Source organism: Phascolarctos cinereus, unplaced genomic scaffold (assembly GCF_003287225.1).
Source record: "Phascolarctos cinereus isolate Bilbo 61053 unplaced genomic scaffold, phaCin_HiC Scaffold_2;HRSCAF=192, whole genome shotgun sequence".
In the NCBI taxonomy this organism is placed as follows: Eukaryota; Metazoa; Chordata; class Mammalia; order Diprotodontia; family Phascolarctidae; genus Phascolarctos; species Phascolarctos cinereus.
In genome coordinates this window covers 293,869,707-293,888,473 of record NW_027555625.1, presented here as the reverse complement: position 1 = coordinate 293,888,473, position 18,767 = coordinate 293,869,707, and the positions used below count along the sequence as shown (strand labels likewise).

The 18,767-nt window shown below is 38.6% G+C and overlaps 1 protein-coding gene across 3 annotated transcripts in view; it reads right to left on the bottom strand.

The window, feature by feature from the left end:
- GARRE1 (granule associated Rac and RHOG effector 1) overlaps positions 1-16,818 on the bottom strand; it is a 117,132-nt gene extending 100,314 nt beyond the window's left edge. For 2 of the 3 annotated variants that reach the window (XM_020985014.2, XM_020985016.2), the window contains exon 1: positions 16,715-16,818. The gene's annotated coding sequence lies outside the window, so the exon portion shown is untranslated. The remainder of the gene's footprint in view (positions 1-16,714) is intronic. The other variant, XM_020985015.2, reaches the window with a different exon arrangement.
- Between the last annotated feature and the right edge of the window lie 1,949 nt (positions 16,819-18,767).

Below are 18,767 nucleotides of genomic sequence, written 5' to 3'. Positions count from 1 at the left end.
GAATCCTATTGTCAGCATGAAAAATACCACCTATAAGAATGCATGACATTTATACAGTACTATAAAGTCTATAAAGCACTTTATATATATTATCTCATTTTAATCTCACAACAACCCTGTGAGGCAGGTACTATTATTATTCCCATTTTACCAAAGAAGAAACTAAGGCTAAGAGGGATTAAGTGATTTGCCTATCATCACATACCTAGTAAATTTTTGAGGTAAGATTTAAACTCATGGCTTCCAGACTCCAAGTTTACCACTCTATCCACTTGTGACCTCATACTTAAAAACTACATGAATACACACACACACATACACAGACATATAAATCCCCTCAAAGACTGTGGCATTCCACTTGAACTGCTTCAACCCCCATGACCTCTACAGCATTACTCTATCATAGCCACTTACAAGGATGGTAATAACTAAGATTTCATTATTGCCCATAATTACCACTTCTTTCATTTTGAACTGTGAAATTCCCTTCACTCATCATAATTGACACTGTGCTATTTCACCCTCTACCTCATTCCCCCTAAACCTGATATTCATCCTCACCACAGCCTCTAGTCATTTTATCTTTCCCTGTTTTCTTAGTCTATCACTCCTGCTCTGGCTTCACTTCCCACCACCCCTTTGAGCTTTGACACTGTAATCAATTTAGTTATATATTGTCACTTCTATTATTCTTTTGTCCTGTTGCAATTTGTCCTACCTAGATCACTCCTATTGTGTATTTGCCTTATCTATTTGTACTCAAATACTAAACACTGAAGGAAGAAGTCACAGTATTATGACAACTTGGTACATTATAAATCATTTTATGTAATCTCAATTATGCCCTCATTGTTTGCATTTAACAAACCTTTTATTCCTTAATTGATTCTTTTTTAAAAATAACTTTTTATTGCTGTCTTTTTTTTATATCATCATAATTTCCTCAGTAGCCCTCTCCACCTCCCAGAGAAGATCCCATATAACAAACTTTGCAAAAGGATAGGATGGAAGTGTCTTCTCAAAAGTCCTCTTTTAAGTCCTGCTTGTTTCTTATAACTTTGTAGCATTCACTTTTGATGTGGGTTGGGTTTTTTTTTGCGATTCTTTCCACTTGCATTGTTGTAATTACCTTTCATACTTTTTTTTTGGCTCTGCCTACTTCATTCTGCATCAATTTCATATAGATCTTTCCACGCTTCTCAGAATTCACCATAATTGTCATTTCTTACATCACAGTAATATTTCATTGTATTCATACACCATAATTTTTTCCAACTTTTTGCCACCTTATTGATTTTTCACCTTACTACCCTCAGTAACTATTTCAGACCTCTTTTATCCCCCTCAACCTTCACTCCTTCTCCTACAGATGTCCTTGCTTCCTACTTAACTAAGAAAATCAAGGTGATATCACACTGTTCTTATGAAAATGAGGTCAATTATTATTAATTATTAATATAATTATATATAGTATATATATTAATATAATTAATTAATAATAACTAACCTTGACATATCTCTTTAAGGGTTTGCAAAGTATTCTGCATATATTATCTCATTTGATTCTTACAATAAGCCTATGAGGTGTTATTATTCTTATTTTACAGATGAGGAAACTGAAGCTGAGGGGTCTTGCCCAGAGTCATACAGCTAGTAAGTGGCAAAGGCTAGATTCAAACCTAGGTTTTCCTGATTCAGAAAAAAATTAAAGATAATCTGGAATTTTCCAGAAAACCTGGAAAGACTTGTATGGTCTGATGCTGAGTGAAGCGAGCAGAACCAGGAGAATGTTGTGCACAGTAACAGCCATGTTGTGCAATGACTAACACTGATAGACTTAACCCTTCTCAGCAATACAAGGATCTAAGACCTCTCCAAAGGTCACATGATGGAAAGTGCTATCCACATCCAAAGAAAGAACTATGGAGTTTGAATGCAGATCAAAGCATGCTATTTGCTATTTTTTTTCCTTCTGTTGTGTTTTGTTTCCTCTTTCTGCTGGTTCCTCCTACTGGTTCTAATTCTTACTTACAACATCACTAATGTGAAAATATGTTTAATCAGAATGTATATGTATAGCCTATATCAGATTGCATGCTGTCTGGGGGGGGAGGTAGGGAGAAAGGGGGAGAAAAATTTAAAACGCAAAAGCTTATGGAAGTGATTGCTGATATATCAAAATAAATTAATTTAAAAATAAGATAATCTGTAATAAGAATAATATACTAAATCCTGCCCCCATGCAAATTAGACTATTTTTTCCTCAAAAAGTATTAGGAGCTAGAAAAAAATGTAATAATTCATCTGGAGGAACGAAAGGTCAAGAATCTGATAAGAATCAGTGAAAAAAGTGGGATAGAACCACATCTTAACTATATTACAAAGCCATAATCATTAAAAACAATTTGGTAGTAGTTAAGAAACAGAGTGGTAAGGGTAGTAAGGTTGTACAGTGGATAGGGCACCAGCCCTGGAGTCAGGAAGACCTGAGTTCAAATCCAGCCTCAGACACTTGACACTTACTAGTTGTGTGACCCTGGGTAAGGCACTTAATCCCATTGCCTAGACAGACAGACAGACAGACAGACAGACAGACAGAAAGAAAGAAAGAAAGAAAGAAAGAAAGAAAGAAAGAAAGAAGAAAGAGCAGTGGTTGAATAGTGGAACAGTTGAACATGTTAGGTATACAACATACAGAAGCAAATAAGCACAGTAGCCTAGTGTTCAACAAAAACCCAAAGATCACAGTTCTTGGAACAAGAACTCACTAGTCAACAAAAACTGCTGGTAAAACTGGAAAGCAGTGTGGCAAAAACTAAATATAAATCAACACCTCATACCACATATCAAGATCAGCTCCAAATGGGTACATCTGATACATAGGTACATGATTTAGACATAAAGGTGACATCACAAACAAATTAGAGAAGCATGGTAGAAATTGCCTGTCAGACCTATGGACAAAAGAAGAGTTCATGACCAAAAAAAAGACAGGCAGGTCATGGATGGTGAAATGGAAAATTCTGATTATGAAAATTAAAAAGATTTTGCACAAATAAAAACAATTTAGCTAAAATTCTATAGCAGAGAAGAAGGTAAACAGAAAAAATCTTTGCAGTACATTTGTCTGATAATGGTAAGATACATAGGTAACTGATTCAAGTTTATAAGAATGAAAGCCATTTCCCAATTGACAAATGGTCAAAGGACATGAACAGGGAGATTTCAGAGGAAGAAATCAAAGCTATCAATAGCCACATAAAATTCTCTGAATTACTAATAATAAAAGAAATGCAAAATAAGGCAATTCTGAGGCACCACTTCACACCCATTAAATTGGTTAAAATGACAAAAATGGAAAATGACAAATGCTAGAGAGGATGCTGGAAAACAAGCACACTAATGCACTGTTGGTGAAGCTGTGAATTAATCTAACCATTCTGGAAAGCAATTTTGAACTATGCCCAGAAAGATATTAAACTGTGCAATACCTTTTGAATCAGCAATACTACTATTAAGTCTATATCCCAAAGGGATCAAAGAACAAAGAAAAGAACCCATAGGTATATAAAAATATTTACAGCAGCTTTTTTGTGGTGGCAAAGAATTGGAAACTGAAGAAATGCCCATTAATTGTGGAATAGCTGAACAAGTTATGGTATATGAATTTGATCAAACAGTACTGTGCTATAAGAAATTATGAAAGACATGGTTTTAGAGAAACTTGGGAAGACTTGTATATACTGCTGCACAGTGAAGTGTGCAGAACAGAAGAAAAAATTATACCAAAATAAATTTTTTGTAAAGATAATCTACTTTTAAAAGTATTAGGAACTCGGATCAACACCATGACCAACCATGATTCCAAAAAGCTCTTCTTGATGAAAGAGGTTACCCATCTCCTAATAAGAGAGATGATAGAGTACAGACTGGAACTTTTTTTTTGGGGGGGGGACATAGACAATGGTGGTATTTGTTTTGCTTGACTGTACTATACATGTTTGTAGCAGGGGATATTTTCTTTTCTTGCTTTCTCAATGAGGACCAAGGGAAATTTCCCTTCAGGTGAAAAAAAGTTCAATTTTATTTTCACAATGGGAAACTCATCAAAAAGAATTTAAATCAGCTGAATCAAATAAGGGTGTACTCAATGTCTATCCTCCTTGAATATCTTCCTACAGCCGTGACTAAGTAAATCTTTTGTTAATTGTTGAAGGACCTCCAAGCAATTCAGTTAGTCAGTCAATAAGCATGCTTTAAGCACCTAAGCTGGGCAGCCAGGTGGCTCAGTGCATAGACTACTGGGCCTGGAATCAAAAAGACCTGAGCTAAAATCTGGCCTCAGATACTTACCAGCTGGGTAACTTTGGGTAAGTCAATTAACCTCTGTTTGCCTTAATCTACTAGAGAAGAAAATCGCAAACCATCGCAGAATCTTTGCTAAGAAAACCCCATGGACAGTATGGTCCACAGGATCACAAAGAGCTGGACACAACTGAACAACAAGCACCTAAGCACTGAGGATACAAAGATAGGCAAAAATCTATGTACAGACAAGATGTATACAGAAGAAGTTAGAGATACAAAACAGACAGGAGTACTAACATTTAAGCAGATCAGGATACATTTCCTCTAGGAGAATTCCAGGCATGAAGGACATCCAATGAAAAGGAATGGAGTCAGGACATGGAGTATTTTGTGCAAGAAAATGCAAAGGAGGCCAGTGTCACTGGATTTTGTTCCAATATCAAACCCCTACCAAGGGACTTCCCTGAAGCAGTCCTAGCCCAGAACTGTATCTCAAAGAGAAAAATCCAGAGGAACAGAAAAAAATCACAGATGTAGGTACCTCTAGCAAAAAAAGATAAGTGAGAAGATATCAGATACGATTAACTCATATGCTTAACTTCTCTTAAGTATAAAACATTTATTTATTTATTTATTGGTGTTATTATTACACATCACAGGTACACATGATGAAGATATAAGAAGAAAACAGGTAGACTCTCATTTCTATCTTCTTTTTACAACACCTTTATTTTCAAATATCTCTCTCCCCTCACCCAGAGGACCATGCCTTGTAACAAGAAAGATAGAGGAAAAAAAAGCAGTTAATTAATACTAACCAACTCATCAACTGAGTCTGAAGATATATATATGTAGTACATCCATAGTCTCCCACCTCTTCAAAAAAGTGCGAGAAGTATTTTCTCTTTTCTTTCTCCAAAGCCAAGTCTGCATAATTATACAGCGTTCAGTTTCTTTTTTTGTTATCTCTATTTATATTATACATATTATTTTCCCTGTTCTGCTTACTCTACTTTGCATCAGTTTATATAAGTCTTCCCACGCTTTTCTGTATGTCTTTTCCTAAGGTACAGTAATTTGTCATGATATTCATGTACCTCAATTTGTTGAACCATCCCCAATCTACTAGCAACATTTACTTTGCTTCCCATCCTTCGCTACTGTATAAAAGTGCTATGAATATTTTGGCACATATAAGATCTTTTTCTCTTTCTTTGGGGTATATGACTAACAGTGGATTTATGGTCCTGAGCATTTTAACCATTTTCTTTGTATAATTCCAAGATGCTTTCCAGAACAACTGTATTAATTCAAGTTTCCGCCAATAATGTATAAGAATGCTGATTTTTCCATAGTCCTTACAACATTAACTATTCCCATTTTTGGTCATCTTTGACAATTTTCTGAATGTGAAATGCAACCTAAGAGTTGTTCTGATCTGCATTTCTCTTATTATTATTTGGAGCAATCTTTTATATGGTTGTTAAAATTGGATGACTTTCACAGTCAATTTTCTTCTACAGACCACATCCTTACTATTATGACTACACAACTGACAAAGGTACAAGTAATATTCACTATTTGTTGCTTGATTTTTAAAGACTGAAAAGCACAAGAGAGAGAGAGAGAGAGAGAGAGAGAGAGAGAGAGAGAGAGTGTGTGTGTGTGTGTGTGTGTGTGTGTGTGTGTGTGTGTGTGTGTGTATCTTGGAGAATGACCTGCTTACAGTCTAAATAAAGAGAAGATTCTCTATTAAATGGTGAGGTTCTCCGGATGCCTCTATTTTCAAATGTCATTGCGCTCATTACATAGAGTCCCAGAATACCACCAGGCCTCCTCAATTAAAGTCAAAGCCACTGAAAAGAAATTTATCTAGCAACCCACAAAGTTATAAACTAAGCAAATGAAGAATGTACATCACTCAGATTAAGACATACAGTTGGTTGTGCAGCCTACTGAATTAGCATATCAGTATAAATATCTTGGGCAGGCACCATATAGTTGCAATGACATGGGGCCAAGAATTGAATAAAAGGAGAATATTTTGCTGTCTGGCCATTTGGGACACTTTGCAGCATTCTCAATGATTTTAAGCTGCTCCCTGATGCAGAAACACATTTTTTTTTCAAACAATTTTTAACATGCTGGGTTTGTTTGTTTGTTTTTACTTTTTGGTGAGGCAATCGGGGTTAAGTGACTTGCCTAGGGTCACATAGCTAGTAAGTGTCACGTGTCTGAGGCTGGATTTGAATTCAGGTCCTCCTGACTCCAAGGCCAGAACTCTATCCACTGCACCAACTAGCTGCTCCCAGACACACATTTTTTAACAATAACGTTCTCAGTGATGTTATATAGCCCATAAATTAAAAAAAACAACAACTACAATTCAGAAGAACCAAAATTGTGGGTAATTCAAAAGGCAACGGAAATAACGTGTTTAAGTTAGCTACAGCAATGATGATTTGCACACAGAACTGAAGAAAATCAGCATTTATGCAGTGCCTATTATGTGCCAGGCACTGCTAAGAGCTTTTTACAAATATTATCTCATTTGAGCCTCACAAATTCCCTGCAAGATAGATGCTATTATTATCCCCATTTTACAGTTGAGGAAACTAAGACAAACAGAGGGTGACTTGCTCAGGGTCACAAGGCCATATTTGAACTCAGGCCTTCCTGACTCTAGGCCCACCACTCTATCCACTTGCCATCAGCCAGACTCTATGCCACATATGTACTATAAAAATTATCAGAAAAAGAAGCGGGCTGGTTACCAAGTGAGAGCTAACAGATGGATAGCACAATGCTGGGCCACTAGTATCCATGGAATTTTTTTTTTGGTTACATTTTAGTTCCCAACCATCTCCTTCTCTCCCTGCCCTGCACTAGACAAGGCCACCATTTCTGTCTCTCTCTCTTACATACACACATACTCACTCTCTCACTCTCTCTCTCTCTCTCTCTCTCTCTCTCTCTCTCTCTCTCTCTCTCCCCCCCCCATACTTACTTCTATCTATCAGTTCTTTTCTCTGGAGATGGATAGCATCTTCCTTCATGGTTGATTTGAGTATTTTCAATACTCAGAATAACATGGTCCTTCACAGTTGTTCTTTGAACAATATTGTTGTTACTGTATACAATGTTCCCTTGGTTCTGCTCACTTCACTTTTCATTATTTCATGCAAGCCTTTCCATATTTTCTAAAATCAACCAGCTGATCATTTCTTACAGCACAGCAGCGTTCCATCACAATCATATACCACAACTTGTTTAGCCATTCCCCAATTGATAGGAACCCCCTCAATTTCCAATTCTTTGCCACCATAACGAGAGCTGCTATAAATATTTTAGACCATATAGGTTCTTTTCCTTTTTCCCTAATCACCTTGGGAAAGAGACCTAATAGTGGTATTACTGTGTCAAAGGGTATACACAGTTTTATAACTCTTTGGTCCCAAACTGCTCTCCAAAATTGTTGGATCAGTTGACAGTTCCACCAATATTAGTGTTCCAATTTTTCCACATCCCCTCCAACATTTGTCACTTTCCCCTTCTATCATTTTAGCCAATCTGATAGGTGTGAGATGAGATATCAAAATTATTTTAATTTGCATTTCTCTAATAAATAATGATTTAGATCATTTTTTCATATGACCATATAGATCCATTAAATGTTAAAAGAAATTAAGGCTTCCAATGAATTGGGTAACTCCTCTTGAGAATATTTATGGAATTATGTAGGAAAAAAATCATAACAATAAGAAAAAATGTATGAGTCACATTATGGACCAGGTGAGGATGTCCAAGTATGAAATTATTATCTATCAAAGGACACAGCATCAGAAGGCTGAGGTGTGCATGCATATTTTCAAACTATTTCTGACAAAAATTATTAAAATTTGGGCACTTAAAGAGATAAGTTTCTATTGTCTGGAAACCATTTATGGAGAACACTTCGCTCCCAGATAGTAACAGATAAGTAAAGTATTACTGTAAATGATATAAGAAAAGAGGAACCTTTACCAAATGTGAAAAGGCTACATATTGTAGTATTAAGTGCACTAACACTGATGTAAGAATACCTGGATTCTAGTTTTAGTTCCTACACTTATTAGCCATTTGACACTGGCAAGTCATGTAATCTTTCTGAGCTTCAATTTCCTCCTTTCTAAAAGGGGGATAACAAAATTTGTACCACCCACTTTAAAGTGTTAAAGTGAGTGAAAGAAGCATCCCTCATCTTAAAATATTCAAATAAATGTGAGCTATACAAAATAACTATTTCCTACCTTGGAACTAATCAGAGGCTTGAAATGATTTAATATTCACATAACTGCATCTACATTTATTTGAATGAACAACATTAGGATAGGCAAAGGGACTGACCCATGATTTCATTAGTACACAGAATTCCCAGGTAAGGAAAAATACCTCTATCCAGTTAAGTCAACACTTCTCTGCAATTCACAGTCTCACAGAGTTGCCTAGAGCACAGAGTTAAATGACTTGTCCCAGGTACAACCAGTATGAATTAGAATCTCCAGTCTTCTCAGCTTCTAAGCCTGCTCTCTATCCATTACCCCATAGGGCCTCTCTACAACAATATTTGTTGTTCAGTCCTTTAGTCCTGTCTGATTCTTTGTGATCCCCTGTACCACAGCATACCAATACTCTCCATGGGGTTTTCTTGGCAAAGATAACAGGAGTGGTTTGCTATTTCCTTCTCCAGTGGATTAAGGCAAATAGAAGTTAAGTGACTTGAGCAGGAACACACACAGTTAATGTTTGAGTCCATATTTTAACTCAGGTCTTCCTGACTCCAGGCTGCCCTTTATCCACTGAGCCACCTAGCTGCTTCCAGAGCAATATTAACTAATGATAGTAGCAGTAGTAGAATTTTCCATAGTAGAAAATCTAGGATTAAATACCACGGTAACAATCAACATAAGGCATTACAAATTAAATAATTAAACATTTTAAAGTCTATAAAAAGCTCAGAAATTGACATAGGCACACTAACAATAAAGATGAATCTATGCATCCAATTACATAAGAATGCTCCTTAATCCTAAAGACCTGTTTAAATTCCTGCAATATAACAGCTGTATGTTAGCTTAAGTCTTTCTGGATGGAAGAGGCAAAGAAAGTTCAGGTCATCTCCCTACAGGATACTATCTAAATACTTTTGAAATTCTTTATTCCAACATAGTACTAGACAGAGACTTTTTTCTTTTTATTAAGCGTTTTTAGTCCCTCCTTCAATCCTATATTTGCAAAGCAAAAAATAAACAAACAAACAAAAAACCAGACCACAACAAACCAGTCTAGACATAACAGAATGACCACAGCTGATGACTGATTATATAGCTTTAAAATTTTTATGGTACTTTATATACATAATTTGTAACTTCTTTAAACTTTACAAAAGTTTAACAGCTTATGAGCTAGATACTAAAAGCAAAATTACCCCCATTTTACAGACAGGAAAATTAAGGCTCAGAGAGGCTATGCTTTTTTCATGATTACACAGCTAAGAAACATCAGAGGCAGAATTTGAACCTAAGTCTCTCTGCGTCCAATTCCAGTGCTCCTTTCATTACAATATATTTCTTCTAATCTATTTCATTCTCAAGTAGCACAAGATAATTTTTCAAGATAATATTATCACCAGTTCCAAATCCAAAAACCTTCTCACTGCCAAACCAGTAAAAACCATTACTAAAAGCCATCCATCCACCAGAAATACTTTAGCCTATAAGAAATATGTCCATTTATAGGAAAAGATTTCTATTTCAATATAGTTAGATTTTAAACTGCTCTCTGAAAGCATATTTGATCATTTATTTCATCTGAAACTGCAAAGCAAATTTTTTGATTCAATATCATACTAAATATTTTCTAGGATAGTGGTAACTGGGTCAGATTAAAAGATTTCCAATAACAATTTCATATGCTTATTAAAAACCCACTGAAGATGTCCATCCATATCCACTAGCACAGACCAGGCTACAGCCCAGTTTAAACATAACCTTTCCTTTCTCAGCATCTTTTATAAATGCAGACAAAAATATCTCTTACCATTATTCATCTATATACAAGTATATGCGAACATCAATCCAGACTACGTTGAAGATGGCTTGGACATCTTAGGTAAGAACACAATGTACAATGCTCAGACATGTGCAATGTACTGAGAGTTTGTTATTCTTTGCCTATTTGAGGATCTGTGTGAGGTTCCTGGTTTCTAAGCATTAGAATCATTTACCCACTTCCTTTGTCCTCCTATTAGGCCACAGGAAAACAGACAGAATTAGGAATTGGGGGGGAAGGAATGGTATCTAGCTTTAGCAAAATCTAAAGCTGAGGAAGGCCAGCCAATCAACTTAAACCCTTAAGGCTTGATAAGTAGTAATGTAATCAATCAACAAGCATTTAAACAATCAATAAGCAATTATTAAATGCCTATTATGCAGAGGCTAATTGATTGGTATACAAAAACAAAAAAATGAAACAACCCCTTCTCTCAAGAAACTTACATTCTATAAGAGGCGATAAAAGGTATATATGTAAGTATATACAAGAATATAAAATAAATTCAAGGCAGCTAGAAAGGGTGGGGATGCAAAAAAGTTTCATGTCCAATTTAGTGCTTAAACTGAGTCTTGAAGGAAGTGAGGGATATGGACTATGGCCAGTGCAAAGTCAGAAACTGGAGATGAGTTCAATGTGTAAGGAACAGTTTGTCTAAACTATATAATGTTGGAAGGGAAGTACTGATTGAGTACATATAATGAGGCTGTAAAAATACACTGGAGCCAGGTAGTAAAGGACTTTGCCAAATAGAGACGTTTGTCTTTTATCTAGGAGGCAACAGGGAGCCACTGAAGTTTCCTGAGTACGGAACCAATATGGTCACAATTTCATTCGAGGAATTGCTTACCTTCTTAAGGAGGCAAGAGGGGAGAGAGGGAGAGAATTTGAAACTCAACATTTAAGAAAACAAATATTTAAAATTATTTACACATATAATTGGAAAAAAATTTAAAAATTTTTTAAAAACTTCATTTGAAGAAAATCACTTTTAGAAAATGAATTGAGGCTACTATGACCACAGGGATCCAAAAGTTTGTAAAATATACAAGTTTTACCTCAATTTTTCTTTTCTTTCTTGAAACTGGCTCTTCCCAGGCTGGAGATGCAGCAGCCACCCACCGGCTCAATTACCAGTGCTGACCAGTAGGTAAGTTTTGACCTCCTCCATTTCTTTTCTTTTTTAGGCAATTGGGGTTAAGTGACTTGCCCAAGGTCACACAGCTAGTAAGTGTCAAGTGTCTGGTCTGAGGCTGGATTCGAACTCAGGTCCTCCTGACTTCAGGGCTGGTGCTCTATCCACTGTGCCACCTAGCTGCCCTGACCTCCTCTATTTCTAACCTGGACTTATTTATCTCTCCATAGGCTGCTCCCACCCTTTACCATATCAGAGTTGGTCTTAGAGGGGGTCCCCCCCATTGCCTTTTAACCCTATCAAAGCTCAGAACTCTTGTACTCAAGTGATCCATCAGCCTCCCAAAAACATCAGTGCCCCCAACAGCAGAGATTATAGGTGTGTACCACCTTACCCATACTCAATTTTTTTTAAAGATCAGATGTAAAAAGTTACATGCAATCATAATAGCTAGACCCTTTAAGAAACCCAAGATAGTTTTCCCAGACTCAAACATTCATTTTCTATAACCTTTCTCTAGTCTTTTAGCCAAGAGATTAAATATTTAAATAAATTTCAGAGTTTAGGAAATAATGCATAAAGCTTATAAACAATGAATGTAAGCTCCTCAAAGAACTGTTTTTATTTTTATATTTATATCCTCAGTACATAGAACAGTGCATGGCATAAAGAAACTTAATAAATGTTTGTTCAAATGAATTCACTGTATAATATGAAAATTATTGTATAATATGAAAATTATTATTCTTCATTGCAATTAACCATTGTCAAGTGATCAAAGAAATATGTGTTCTCCCCATTTCCAGTCAAAGTATGTGTGTGTGTGTGTATATATATATATATATATATATATATATATATATATATATATACATATATATATATATATATATATATATATATATATATACACATATATACATATATATATTTCATATACTGATGATTTAGGTCCCAAGACCAAAAAAAACCCCAATCTACATAGTCCTGTCTTCTTATCAATAAGGAGCAGTTAAATCACCTTAACAATAAAACAATGCAACTGGGTACCCAAAAAAGCAGACTTTCACTATTCATGCTTACCATTGACAGAATGTACAGACATACCTCATTTCACTGCTCTTCACAGATACTGAGGTTTTTTGTTTTTGTTTTACAAATTTAAGGTTTGTGGCAACCATGCATCAACTGTATATGTATGTCACATTTGGCAATTCTCGCAATATTTCAAACTTTTTCATTATTATATCTGTTATGGTGATCTGTGATCAGTGATCTTGTATGTTACTACTGTAATTGTTTTGGGGTGCCTCAAATGGTGTCCATCTATGATAGTGGACTTTACTGATAACTACTGTGTGTGTCATTGACTGGTCATTGAATCTCCTTGGGCCTCCCCCTTCCCTGAGACACAATATTTAAATTAGGCCAATTAACAATAGCCCCTCAGTTGGGGCAGCTAGGTGGCGCAGTGGATAGAGCACCAGCCCTGAAATCAGGAGGACCTGAGTTCAAATGCGACCTCAAACCAAACACTTGACACTTACTAGGTGTGTGACCCTGGGCAGGTCACTTAACCCCAATTGCCTAAAACTTTAAAAAAAAATAGCCCCTAAGTGTTTGAGTAAAAAGAAGAGTCAACAGATAAAGCAAACCTTATTGCTGTCTTATTTTAAAATGGCCACAACCACCCAACCTTCAACAACTACCACCCTGATCAGTAAGCAGCCTTCGACACTGAGGCAAGACCCTCCACCAGCAAAAACATTACCACTCCCAGAAGGCTCAGATGATGATTAACATTTTTTTAGCAATGAAGTATTTTTTAATTAAGGTATGCACACTGTTTTTTTAAAGACATTATTGCACACTTAATAGACTACAGTATAGAGTAAACATAACTTTTATATGCACTGGGAAACCAAAAAATCTGTGTGACTCCAACTGAGGTGCTACTTATAATTATAATCACAAAATATTTTGTGCTGTTCCACACCCTCAAGATCAGCTTTTTCTTCTTCCAACTAGTCCCAGGAGAAGTCATCTCTTCAGTCACTCAGAAAACCTTCAAAGGCTCTCTATTCTTATTCAAGACCCTCTACAATTTGGCTCCAAACTACCTTTCCAGATGGTTCTCAAATTCTTCCACTTTAGGTCAAACAGATTACTCACTGTTCCCTGAAGATACTTCCTCTTTCCTTTTCTTATGCCTTTGCTCAAGCCCCTATGCCCTTGGTCTGTCATTTCAAATCTCAATCTCTGGCTTCTGAAACCCTGTCATTCAAGGCCTAGCTCAACAATCACCTCTTCTAGGAAGCCTTCCTAGATCACTCCAAGCTGAAATGATCTCTGCTTCCTCTGAATGTTGGCAGTACTTTGTTTATACCACTCATACATCTATCACATTTTACCTCACCATAAAGAAATGCTGTTTGATCTTGGACAAACCACAATCCCTGACCTTCATTTTCCTTCTTTATAAAATGGGGAATACTTATATCACAAAACCGTTATGAGAATCCACTTTTTTAAAAAGTGCATAAAATGCCCTGTGAACCTTAAATGAAATGTAAAATGACAAATGATTTTGAATTGAAGTCAACAAACAGAAGAAGCAGGGTACTGTGGCAAGAGCAAAGTACAGCCAATCTGAGTTCTAATACTGGCTCTACCACTGACTTGTTACATTACCCCTAGATAAGTCATTTAGTCTATGTTGTCAAATTTGATAAAGGAGATCAGGCTCTCTGTGTTCACATCTACCAAAAAAATTTTAATCAGAAAAAAAAGTGTACTTTGGCAGAGCAAGACAAATCAATCGCCCATTCAAACCAAAGCTATTTTCCCAGGGACTCAGAAGCTCCAGTATACTAACCTTGACTTAAATCATGCTTTAGCAGAATAACCACTTCCAAAATTATTCAGCTTAAACATTTAACTAGTTAAAGAGGATAATGGTTGAAACATGGTCCGTCTTCCACAAATATGGAGATAATTTTAGATTGAAAAACTCTAAGCCTGCCAAGGGAATCTGAGAAGACTTTTCTATCTTTGTCTCCAATGTTAACCTACGTATTTGTGTGCAAAAATAGAGGTAGATTAGTATCTCAAATGCTACAGTGAAAAGTGACTACCGAAAACCTGAACACCTCACATGGAAAGGCAGTTGCTCATGAAGTCTGCAAGAAAATAAAATCAACCAACGAAAATATCAATAAATGACCTAAGCAAATAAAAAAAGTATCTCTAGAAACATTTGTTTAAAGATTCCCCTGGATATTTTGAGTAACTTCTCTTAGAAAAACCATAAAGAGGAAGTGCAGACTATATCCAGTTAAATCTTGAACTATCTTAATATATATGAAAGCAACAAAATACAAAGGCATTATCTCACACATACACCCACAGACACAGAATTAGTAACAGCTTCGGAACTTTAAGTCTGCATCTGGCAAATTCTAGAGTGGGTACAAACAAAATTCTTATCATGCCAAGCAGAAATGTTTAGTTTACTCAGAGAGTACTTCAAGCAGGCAGTATTAGGAGCAGGGAAAAGACGAACTGATTCAATTACCCTTTTCTTAGGATAGTCATTCATTGCACAGCCGGTGCCTTTTTAAAGACTCCTCACTAATTAAACTATGAATGTTATACTCAAGCTTTCTGTTTCATACACGGGCAAGGAACGATATCCTAGCACATACTTAAACACTGGCAGGCCAGACCTCCTACAGTGCATGTTGGTGCTCTCAGCCACCAAAAAAAAAGGGCAGTATAGAAAAATGCAATCACTACTTGGACCAGCACATGACACGTCTGAACACGCCTAACTGGAACAGGAAAAGCATGTTCCCTTTGCTATGCAAAGGGAAAAGTGTCAGGATGTGGACAAGAAAAGGATAAATAGAAAGGAGAAATAAATTGAGACGTACAGGTGGCAAAGTGAAAAAAAAGCTGAAAGTTTAAGGAAACAAACTAAATATTGCAGAAAGAGTAGGGAGGGAAACAGGGCAGGAGGGTACTTAAAACCCTACCCATCCCCCAAAGGGCATCATTCATATTTGGACCAGCGAAACCATCTAAAAGAAGGCCACTACTCAAATAGACAGTTCTTTTTGTTTTGCTTTGTTTTCTTTGTTGTGTTTTTTTTTGGGGGGGGTGAAAAACCACAAAATGGAAGAAAAACAGTTTTTCTCCTTTGGGTACTTGGAATTCTCCAAACCACCGATCAAACAGGCACAGCACAGTTCTATGGGATTCCCTGGGAAATATGCACTTTAACTAGTTCGTGTAAAAGAATACTGAGTAACAGGCAGCTCTGAAAGCTCTGACTCGGGTATTCCAGGGAGTACTAGAAAGATTAGGGACTTCTCTTGAGGGGGGAGGGGAAGGAACTTTTGTGAAACTCAGATTTGAGCAGGTATGAGTCACGCTGCATAAGCAAGCTATACACACATTACTGACCCAGTACCCTGGTGATACACAATGTTTATATAGTAACCCAGCATGGAAGGGATAAACCCGCCACCCAACAACCCTAAATCGACCTGGCCCCTGGTAGACAGGAGGGGGTCTGGGGACAGACCAAGCCAAAGAAGAGATGGGAGATTGGGAGGCAGCACAAGACCAAGAGGGCCGAATCCTATCTTTCTTCCTTAGAGAAGCTCTCAGCAAAAAACTGGGCGAATAACTCCTGTGCCCCTTACCCCAGGCCCACCCCCCTTCCCGAAGTATCCTCCACACCCAGGTTCCTGGGGCGCCTGGTTGCCGCGGGCCCCCACCCCTGTCCCTCCGCCCGCCCGTCGAGTGCAATGACAGGTGTCAGCGGGCGGCTCGCTCGCTTCGGGTCCGCCTCGGCCCGGCGCTGCAGCTCCCGGCTTCCCGACCCCAGCTCCTCGGGAGGGGGGGAGGGGGGGCTCACAGCAGCCCCGAGATGGCCCACAGCCCGGGCAGCACAGCCCCTCCCGGCTTCCGTCCTTTCCCGCCGCCCCCCGCGGCCCCAGCCCCGCGGAGGACACAAGAGCGCAGCGTAGCGCCTACCGCCGCCCCGGGCCTCTCCTTCCCGAAGACAGGGACCGACCGACCGAGGGGAAGACGCCCTGCCCTACCGAAACCCAAGGCCTGACCCCTACCCGGCTCCCTACCCGGCTCCCAACCCAGCCCAGAGGTTCAGCTCCTCACCTGCGACGCGTCCTCGCCCCCCGCGCCCGCGACGGCCAGTCTGTGTACACCGGAAATGACGTCACGCGTCCAGCCCCGCCCCACCTTGCGGCTGCTGGCGGCCCTGAGGCTGACTGACAGACTGGCTGGCTGAACGAAGCGCGAGAAGGGGCGGGACTGAGGCCAGGGCCGCGGGGGAGGGGGAGCCAGGACCTGGAGGGGGATGGCGAGGAGGAGCGAGTTGCCCGGAGGCGGTGCCCGGAGGTGGGAGGGGCGCGCGAGGAGGGTGCCTCTGGGGTATCAGGCTGGAACTGCACATTATGGACTGGTCCAGTGAGAGCGAGACCCCCTCCCCCCGGGTCAGCCTGGGGGATTCCCTTCTCCCCTCAGCTGTACCTGACTCGAAATGCTGGAATCAGGAGCTGTCAGATTCTGGAGCCTGGGATTAAATAAATCAAACCTCCTCCCTCCCTCCATTTTACAGAAGAGGAAACTGAGCCTTAGGAAAAGGAAGGATTCACACCGGGAAGCCAGGGCCGGAGCCTGATTCCCAGCCCTGGGCTCAATATGCAGTAGCACACTGCAAGTTACATACATGCGAACACTCAATCAATAAATGAACATTCTTTTAAAAGAGGCTACTAAGAAAAAAGTGGAAAAATCTCAGCTTTCGAGGAGCGTAAAATCGATTCCGAGGAGACATGTACATACGTATAAGTAGATACACAACCTGTACATAAATAGGTATACACAAAACATACAAGGTAATCTGGGAGAAAGGAGGAAAGGCTGGGGAAAACAGAAAAGACTTTATGTAGAAGGTGGTGTTTGTTATGACCCTTGAAGGAAAATAGGTATTCTAAGAGGCAACAGGGAGGGGAAAGTGTATTCCAAGCATGGGGAACAGCCCGTGCCAAGGCAATGGAGAGAGGAGATAACTGTGTAGGAGGCCAATTTGGTTGTATCATAATGTACACCAAAGGCAGTAATGTGTGATAAGGCTGGAAAAATAAGTTTGGACCAGGTTGTGAAAAGGTTTTAAATGCCAAAGAAGGGGATTTATATTTTATTCTAGAGACAATAGGGTGCCGCTGGAGTTTACTGAGTAGGTGACATGATCAGAGCTGTGTTTTAGTAAAATCATTTTGGCAGCTGTATAAAGAGGTTGGATTGGAGTGGGGAGAGATGAGTCAGGGAAACCAATTAAGAACCTATTGCAACAAGCAATAGCGATGATGAGGGCCTGAACTAGTGGTGGCTAAGCAAAAGGGGGACAGAATGCAAGGTGTTGTGACTGTAGAGGTGACAAGATTTGCTAACACATTAGATATATAGGATGAGAGATAGTTACAATGAATGAATGAACATTTATTAACCCCTTACTGTGTATCAGACACTGTGCTAGTGTCTAGTGCTAGTGATACAAATACAAAAGGAGAGCTTGCATTCTAATAGTAAAAGGCAACATATAGAGAGGGCATAGCATCTAGGGAAGAAAGTTTTAGTCTGGGGAATCACAGGGATAGTAGATTTATGTTTAGAATGGTCAACTGACAATCTTTCCTGAAGCAGTGATATTATTGATTTCATCACTGTCCAGAGGAAGAACTGAAATCAGAGCAGAATGCCCAAAATATTACCTATTTTCCTATGGATGCCACGTATGGAGTCACATATGGAGTCAGACACTATGGAGTATTCAATCCAATTCTGGGCATCACGTTTGAGAAAGAACAATGAGAATCTAGAACTCATTCAATAGAGAACAACTAAGATGTGCAAAGGAATGCAGACTATAATATATGAAAATCAGTTGAAAAATAATAGCATTTAAATAGCACTTTAAGGTTTGCACAGTGCTCTTTTGTTCAGTCATATCTAACTTTTCATGACCCCATATAGGGTTTTTCTTGGCAAGGATATGGTTTGCCATTTCTTTCTCCAGTGAATTAGGCAAACAGAGGTTAAGTGACTTGCCCAGGGTCACACATCTAGTGAGTATCTGAGGCTGGATTTGAACTCAGGTCTTCCTCACATCTGGCCCAGTACTTTATCCATTAAACCACTTAGGTGC